This window comes from Oratosquilla oratoria, chromosome 6 (assembly GCF_046742065.1).
Source record: "Oratosquilla oratoria isolate Oo_2021 chromosome 6, ASM4674206v1, whole genome shotgun sequence".
Taxonomy (NCBI): domain Eukaryota; kingdom Metazoa; phylum Arthropoda; class Malacostraca; order Stomatopoda; family Squillidae; genus Oratosquilla; species Oratosquilla oratoria.
In genome coordinates, this window is record NC_134782.1 from 33,707,464 (window position 1) to 33,717,455 (window position 9,992).

A 9,992-nucleotide genomic window follows, 5' to 3' on the forward strand; every position below is an offset into this window, starting at 1 on the left:
GTATTTGGGCGGCATGTTTTACAATCTTGATATCTCCTGTTCCGTTGTTGATGCAATTGTTGGTGTTTATGTATATCTATCCATTCTTACCATTCATACACCTGTCATGATGTCACGATATATATATATGATGTCGCTGTTCACTAGCGAATTTCTCAAATATATATATATATATATATATATATGTATATGTATATATTTATATTTATATTATATATATATGTTGTGTGAGACATCTCTGACAGGTTGATGTAGCGGAATAGGAAAACACAGGAGTCTTAGTCTTGAGTTTATCTCCTGACTCCGTTGTTGAAGTTTCGCAGGTATGGCTTTTTCAAAATGCTATCCATGCGAAACTAGTACCAGGAATAAACCTGTCAGAGACACGATAAGACTCCTGTGTTGTCGCTGTTCCATAGCGGAATTTTACATCAATATATTATACTATATAGTATATATATATATATATATATAAATATATGTGTGTGTGTTTGTGTATAATGTAAATATAATATATCAATAATATTATATATATATATTTTAGGAGAGGAGATTTATTTCCATATATATATAGATATATATATTAATATATAAGTATATATAATATATATAATATGTATACTATATGTATATATACAATATATATACATTATATAAAAGTATATATATTATATATATACTATATTATATTATTATATTATGGTGGGAAAACGTAGAAAAACCACCAGACTCAGAAGTAGGTAATTTATTCCCGACGTTTCGAGTCCTATCCGGGACTCATCCCTCAGGGGATACAATGGGATACAGAGATCACGTTATGGTCTTAATATACCTAGTTAGCTACGGCCCGCCGGGGGGCGGGGGAGGGAACGCGGTAACCTGCCAGAAAAGAGGGGGAGGGGAGAGGAAGGTAGGGCGCTTGTGACCTGGGTCAAGCGGGAGTGTGTGGGTGGCCGGAGGGGAAGGGGGGGAGGGGAGGGGGAGGATGAGAGAAGGTGGGGAAAGCCCCATTTTTACCCCCCGTCATAGTTCAGTGGTACCCTGTCATACCTGTTCCTTGCTCCTGTGTATATAGGGTTTGGAGCAATCATGGGACGCTGTTAATGCTTGTCTTCGTTAGTGGCCCCACCGCTTCTAAGAAGAGTCTGCTTCCTTTCCTTTTATCACTGTATAGAAACCTTTAGCGCCCTGCCAGTTCGAAACTCGTGTTGATTGACAGTTCAGTATGTTTGTACACTGCCGAACTCTGATCCTATTCTGACTTACTCCTCGCCCTTTGGTTGGTTCCTGTAATCTGGTACTAACCACAGCCTTGCTTTCCTGTTTCCTCCCCACATATCTCGCCTGTGCAATCGGAGCAGCTGATGCTGTACACCGGCCCACGGGCTGGTTCACTTTGCTCACCTTATCCTTGACTCGGGTTGGAGAGCTCCACGTAGCGTGTTACTGCGGTCTAGTGCGCGGGCGATGGTTCGCTCCATTCTTTATTCAAAATCCCTCGCTGCAGACCTCCGAAACCCCTCCGCTCACGTAGGGGACACGATATCCTGGTTGTGGTTGTTCGTGTCTCACCCACCCCCGGTCTGTTTCTCTCTCTTCTCTGGCGGTTACCGTCCACCTTTTCACACACTTGATTTCGGGTAGCCATATTTACTCGGAAATACCCTCCGTTCAAACCTGCTTCTTTCCTCTGTTTAGCAATGTCTCTGTGGAGCCAGACCCCTCTCCTGCTCCGGCCCTGTTCCACAACGTTTTCACCACGACTCTATCTTGTGGCCAGATCGGGTTGTGATCACATAACCGAAATCCAGCAAATCGGTCGTTTATGCGTTGCCTTCCTGTAACACGCTGGTAGACCCAAAATATCACCCACAGCGGTTTTCAACCCAGTACGTTCCAGGAACGGTAAGCTCGCCTTCTGCTTCCTTCTCCATGCTCGAATTGGATAGCCTCCAATGCTTCCCATTGAGATGTTCCAGAAACCCATCCACATCTCTGGCCTTCAGGATTGCAAAACACGTCGTCCACATTACCGCGCTCCACAGTCTTCAATGAAGTTGGTGCAGCGGACAAAATATCCTTTCTTCGAAAACTGCTGCATGGTGATTCTCAGCCATGGATTAACCGAGATTGGCGAGCCCATGGGGGTCACAATTCCTCTAGGTTGTTTACAACCGTCTGTCTCTGAAATTAAAAAAGGTTTGAGTCTAGGCACCAGATATTACCGACCACCCTCATCAAGTTCACTGGTGGAAAAGCATGTTCATTATTCCAGGTAGCCCCTTGTTTCCTCCATCGCAGACAACACCGCCCGTTTCACGAGGTCTCGGGGTTAAAGACGTGAACATGGGTACTTCACATCGAAAGACAAACCATAATCTCATTCAACTCTCCACTCTTACGTCTCGTAAGTTTTTTCCCCCAGGGGAATTCACTTGAATTTTTCAACATCCGTGTCCAGCTCACTACTAAGGGTCTAAGTCTATTGGCCATCACCGACGCTAGGTTGTATGTGGGGGACCCTCTGAAAGCAATAATTGGTCTTAAAGGCACCCCCTCTTTGTAAATCTTGGGCAGCCCGTAAAATCTCGGAATGACCGAATCCCCTGGCCTCATCCTCTCCCACTCCTTCTCCGTAATTAAGCGTCCATCCTTTAGTTTGCGTAGCTCACCTCCTATCTTTTTCTGCAGCTTGGAGGTCGGGCCGTAAGGTACAACCTCATAGGTGTTGCGGTCCTGTAGTAGCGTGGTGGCCTTTCGCTCGTAGTCCTCCTTGTTCAAAACAGCGGTGGTCCTCCCTTTGTCGCTGGAGAGAATAACAATTGACCGATCACGCCGTAGGCCCGCCAAAGCTTTCGCTTCCTCCGTGGTGAGATTGTGTCCATTTTTCTTTCTGCCCAGTCCGGCTCCCCACCACAATCCAGGATCCTGGCGTCCTGTTTTTCATCCTCACTACATGTCATCAGGTTGATACCCACCCCCCGTTGCCGCCAAGAAATTTCCTCGTTTTTTCACACCTCCCTGCACATTGAAGTTCAAACCCTTAGACAAAGCACCGGACTCCGCCTCCGTAAGAATTCTACTGGAGAGGTTTTTGACCCACCTACCTGGTGCCGGAGCCCTGGATCCTTCCAGACGTTTGAACTTCTGGTCCAGCACACCTCGCTTGGCCTCCGCTTTAGCTCTGCTGAGGCTCTGAATCTTCTCACAGATGGCCTTATAATGTGTCGGTATCAACACTTCCTCACAATGGTTCTTGATGTTGCTGATGGTCTTACTCAAACGATGGATGCTGCTGTGATGATGGTCGATTGCCACCTTCAGCAACTTGCGTCCACACACTTCCGCGGTCTCCTTGGCTCTGCCGTTATTCACTGGTGGTCTGACCCTGGCAAAAATAGGCAATACTCTCCGGTTCCGACAAAGGGTGCAAAAACGCAGCTGCTCCCGTATCACACTCTTCCTGATCTCACTGTCCTCCTATTTTCTGGTCTTGTTGAGCACGTCAACGCCATACGACTGTCCAATGTACGAAAAAAGCTCCCGATTGACCCAGGTCACATCGCCTACCTTCTCTCCACCCCCCTCTGGCAGGTTACCGCGTTCCATCCTCGGCGGGCGTAGGGTGTGTGGGGCCCCCCACCCCCCCCCCCCCCCCCCCCCCCCCCCCCCCCCCCCCCCCCCCCCCCCCCCCCCCCCCCCCCCCCCCCCCCCCCTACCCCCCCCCCCCCCCCCCCCCCCCCCCCCCCCCCCCCCCCCCCCCCCCCCCCCCCCCCCCCCCCCCCCCCCCCCCCCCCCCCCCCCCCCCCCCCCACCCCCCCCCCCCCCCCCCCCCCCGGGAAAGGGGGTACTAGTATATTAAGACCCTATGATTCTCTGTATCCTAATTGTATCCCCTGAGGATGATGTCCCGGACGGGACTCGAAACGTCGGGAAATAAATTATACCTACTTCTTGAGTCTTGGTGTTTTCTACGTTTCCACCATTATGGTTCCCGGACTCCATGCTTTTTTCGTACACACACACAACACATATAATATAATATATATATATTTATATATTTATATATTTATGTATATATATTTTTATATATATATACTATATATATATTATATATATATGTATATATTCTATATTATAAACATACATAACATACATATACCAAGTCTTTTTTCCGCCTTACTCAAGGGAGGTAGCCAAAAGGGAAAGGCATAAAAACACTCCCACCCATTTCATCCCTAAATACACTCCACACCCCACCCACCCATCCACTCATCTGAGCACCACCTGGATGACGGGTCATCCCTGCACCCTGCCCACCGCCCTGGGTCAGAAGCAGTGTCGCAAGACACAGTACATCCACAGCAAGGCCGCTTCATTTATAATTTATATAACATACAGGAAAAGAGATGTGTGTGTGTGTGTGTGTGTGTGTGTGTGTGTGTGTGTGTGTGTGTGTGTGTGTGTGTGTGTGTGTGTGTGTGTGCTAAATAAAAATATTCCTAAAAAAAACTGTGGAAGTCGGGGGACAGGTGGTATTACGGTGACACTTTGTCCTAAAAATATTTCTTTGAAAAAGCGCTTGGGTTAAGTTGGGTTCAGGTGGTATTCTTCTTCTTCTTCGTCGCGTTCGTCTTCGCGTTCGCGTTCTTCTTCTTTTCTTCGCGTTCTTCCTTCTTCCTCTCCTCTCTTTTCTTCTTCTTCACATCCTCTCCTTTCTTCTTCTTCTTCTTCTTCTTTTCTTCTTTCGCGTTCCTCTTTCTTCTTCTTCTTCTTGTCGCTCGGCGATCTTCTTCTTCTTCTTCTTCGTTCTTCTTCTTCTTCGCTTTTTCTTCTTTTTTCTTCTTCAGTCTTTCTTCTTCTTCCTCTTCGCGTTACTTCTTTTCTTCTTCGCGAATTTCTTCTTCTTCTTCCTTCGTTCGCTGTTCTTCTTCTTCTTCGCGTTCGCGTTCTTCTTCTTCTTCGTTTTCTTCTTCGCGTTTTTCTTCTTCGTTCGCGTTCTTCTTCTTCTTCTCTCTTCTTAGCGTTTTCTCATCTCGTCTTCTTAGCGTTTCTTTCTTCGCGTTCTTCTATTTCGTCCGCGTTCTTCTTCGCGTTTTTCTTTCGCGTTCTTCTTCGCGTTCTTCTTCTTCGCATTCTTCCTTCGGCGTGTCTTCTTCTTCGCGTTCTTCTTCTCGAGTTCTTCTTCCTCGCGTTCTTCTTCATGTTCTTCTTTCGCGTTCTTCTTCGTTCTACTTCGTGCATTCTTACTATCGGCGTTCTTCTCTTCGCGTTCATTCTTCGCGTTCTTCTTCGTGCCAGGGATCCGTGTTGGGGGGTTCCGCCCCTGAGGGGCCGTAGGCCGAAGGGGGGGAAAACGAGGGATTTAAGAGCGCGGAAAAGCTGCGGCCGGTAGGCCGCTGTTTTTGGCCCAAGACCAAAGCCCCCCCCCCGGCGAAGCCGTTGTGAGGGCGAAGCACCGCGGCTTGTATTATAGTATATATATATATATATATATATATATATAATATATATATATATATATATATATATATATATGATAGATATATATATAGATAATACATTATTTATAATATATATGAAATATATAGTCTGAGATATATATACTTCAATATAATATATACAAGTATATATCGGAAATAAATAGTAGCCCTGAAATTATATATATATATATCTGTATATATGAAAATATATATATATATATATTATGTATATATATATATTATAATATATATCTATTATATATATATATATAAAAAACCATATATAATTGTATAGTATAATATATATGTATATATATATACCTATATATATATATGTTTATATATAATATACAATATATATATATATCACTATATATATATATAAGAATATATATATAGGTTATATGAAATGGCAAGATTTATTATTGCCAGATTTTTTTTATCTGCCTTTTCTCTTTCTCTGAGAATCTTTTTTTTTCCCTTCCACTGGAAGTTTGGTTCTTATAATGTCACCATATGACATATTTGTCAGTTACTTTGGGCATGGCTATACCAAAGTGAAAAAACTGGCCAGAACGCGTTTTCAACACTACTTTATGCTTCATCAGTGGCAAGACAGTGAATTATATATATGAATTATTGTGTTTAATATATTGTTGGTGGTGGTCTGAAAATACATTTTTTTGGGGGCTTCTGATTGGCTAGGTAGGGCTGGACTGGGACTCCCATGCTATTCTACTTCCTCATTGGTTCATTGGTCGGCTGTTTAGTTGGACGTACATCAGTATTGTGCCTTCTTTCAGTGGGGCTTAGATCTCCTTACTCTAGGGAGGGCTTCTAGAATCCCTAGTTTGTATATTAAGATTGGGAGAATGTTTCTTTATATAAAGAGAGCCTTCGAGGATAGGTATCCTTCTATGGTCTTGATATGTTGCCAGCACCTTCTGTGTTTTCTATTAGAGTTTCTTTATATATAATCCTTTATGTGAGCAGAAGTGATGGTGGTTTCTGGGAGCTCCTGAAGAGAGGTGGTATGATAACCGGCGTGAGAGCTTCATTGTTGTCATGCCAATTATAGTTTGATAGGTTGGGATGCACAGTTCCCAAGTTTACACGTGTACCTATATATGACTTGAGTTCTCTGTAATGTCAGCTTTTACTTTCTACTATATAATTCTTTAGTAGCATTTATAGATGTCTTATTATTTTGATAATATATATATCAGTTATACTTTAGAGAGTTTTCTTCTTTATATTTAATATTTCTTATTAAATAAGTTTGTTTGCATAACCCTTTCATCTTCTTTGTAGGCTGTGGAAGTAGAATGACTTATAGTAAATTTTAATCAGGTTTTTGGCGTTAATGTCCTGTGGGATTTTGTCCTGGTGGCTTTTGTCCTGTGGGATTTTGTCTGGGTGGCTTTTGTCCTGGTACCAATTGTCTAAAGTTCATTTTGTGATTCGCTCTATATCCTTATAGGCGAATCCATATATTTCATAAGGGTCGGAGAAGCTCTTTCTAACTCATTATGTACTGTTATCCCAATTATTCCAGTGACCTAATATATCTTACTATATATAAGCGCTGATGGTAGATATCTTACTGTATCTTTGAGGGACATTTCGCTAGTCCCATTTAGGGCATATGTCCTATATATAGATGCTTTTTATTTACAACAGATGTGTCATATGTGGCCTTTCAAGTCTCTGTTTTACTAGGAATGTGTCTAAAGCCCTAAGGGCGGACGACCCATTTATGCTAGTGCTCAGTAGTAAAAATTGATGCACAGATTCCTCGTATTAATCGTTCATTTAGATCGTCTATTTGTTGGCAATTGTTCAGCTTTGACGAAAATATCGTATTATATATCTGCAGTAAATGTGATGTTTTTGCAGATTTGCGAAAATTTCATTTTCGATGCTACCGCCTAAAAAATGTTAGCAAAAATTATCCCAAGTGTGGATCCCCATTGCAACACCATCGGTTTGGCAATATTTATTTATCCTCAAGGGCACATAAAGGGGGGCTTCTTTGGTGCACACAATCCCAGAAGGTCCTTTCATTACTTTTCTCTGGGATATCACAGTTTAGGAGTGGTATCATTGTGAGTAAACTCTGTCTATTATATATTGAATAGTGCGGTCGGGAAAAATTGGATGTTAGTATACATGGACTCCGACCCTAAGGTCGAAGCGATATTGCATTTTGAGTTATTGTTTGCTAAAAGATCTAGTAAGAATCAGTGGCGGATTTGACATTGTAGTCAGTGGGAGTGTAAGGTGTGAGGATTTCAGCCAAGCCTTGACCGCACTATTCAATATATAATAGACAGAGGTTTTATCACAATGAAACTCACTCCTAACTGTGATATCCCAGAGAAAGTAAGAACGAAACCATTTTGGGAATGTTGCACCAAAGAATCCCCCTTTAATGTGCCCTAATTTTATTTAATTTTTATTTTCTCTGGGGGTCTCCCCGTTGGGCTAAATATATATATATATATATATATATATATATATAATATATATATATATATATATATATATATATGTTTTATATATACTTAATACATATATATATATATATATATATATATTATATATATATATATATATATATTTAGCCCAAGGGACCCCCAGAAAATAAAAAATAAATAAAAATTATTGAGATAATATAGTTTCGATCATAGAATTCTTGTCTACATACATAATGATTTGTTTGAAAAAAAGTATTAGACAAATTGTAAATGTAAAATTTGAACAAGCTAACACTATAAGCTAAATAATGACCCAAGAAATGTTTTCATATATTACGAAATCAAGCCCTTGGATGTGGACGAAGCCGCCCCGATTGAGAAGCCTCGTTTGTCCAAGGTTATTGGTTTCCTAAAAAAAGTGATAAAAATTAACTAATTGACATACCATATATTACAATAGATAGAATTTGATTTTTATAATTATATACATCTATCACAGGAGTTGATACTACCTAAATGGAAATTTTACATTAATATATAGTCGCTTACCTACTTTGAATGTAATTGCAGTGTGAACAAATTATCAATGAAATTTACATATAATCGTGTAGTATGCATATGTCGTATGTTTGTGTGTGTGTAGGTTTTGCATGGCCTTAGGAATAATATATCTATTCATTCATCTATACATTTATATGTATGTCATTCATCTATTTATTTACCTTGTTTATTCAACCACATACTCGTTTATTTGTTCGTCTTTTTTGTTATCACTATTTTCTTTGTTTATTTCATAGTTGCCCTCTTTCATGCACTGATTTTGGCCACCAGATGGCTACAAGAGAAGGGACGAGAGGGGAGGGAAGTGGTAAAAGGAGGGAACAGGGAAGGAAAAGAGGACAGAATGAGAGGAAGACTGAAGAGTAGGATACGATAGAGGAGCAGGAAAAGGATATTTTCAATGCAATGGTGTAGTGACATTCAGAATAAAATATCTGAAGACGAACCATTTGTTCACATCACCGTCCCTTTACCCTCCCTTTAACCCTCTCTACTCCTCCCTCTCCCCCTCCAATACAACTAGGAGTAATGTACAACTAAGTAATGGATGAAAAATTTGTAGGAAAACGATTTCAAACAAACGTGGCAAAACACTCTTTCATCATTTGTTGTTGAAATACGGAAGGGTCTACCGTCTGACGTATTCGATTGTTCCACTGTTGAGATATTAAAAAAAAAAGTCTCTACACTTACTTAGATACAAATCCACGACTAGAATTATTTGCTCCTACAGTAAAAAAAATAATAAAAGAATAAAAAAAAGTACTGAAACAACCATGTAAGGAAGATTTGTTTAGACATGTAACTCACTCACTCCCACCCTTCCTTACTCCCTTTCTCTCCCTCGCTCCACCGCTATTCCCCCCCTCTCTCTCTCTCTCTCTCTCTCTCTCTCTCTCTCTCTCTCTCTCTCTCTCTCTCTCTATCTGTCTCCCCTCTTGAGCTGATGAGAATATTGACTGATTGGTGACTCGAGCACGATTCGACCCAACAATGAGGTTTATATTCCCTAAGCAACGACATCCTCACGCAATCAAGACCCCTCGCACGCGCTTACAGGGCACGACGCTAGCGCCCGCTTGGATACGTGTGAGAATGTGTGTACACCCACGCACACACGCATGCACTTACACAAACTCACATATGTATGTACACGTGCGTACTCACACACAAGCGTCTCGACGGTGCAGTGGTACTGTTCTCGACCGATGATTTAATGATCCGAGTTAGAGTCCCGAACAGAGCTGAAAAAAAAAAATCAGCATCGTTGCAATGCGACGGTACTCCAGCTCTTGTGAGCACGACGCTGTGTGTGTGTGTGTGTGTGTGTGTGTGTGTGTGTGTGTGTGTGTGTGTGTGTGTGTGTGTGTGTGTGTGTGTGTGTGTGCTCGTATGTGTGGGCGTGTGATTTAACATGGTCTTGAATCACGTGTTGGACTCATGATCGACAGTTATTTTCCTCCCGGAGGGG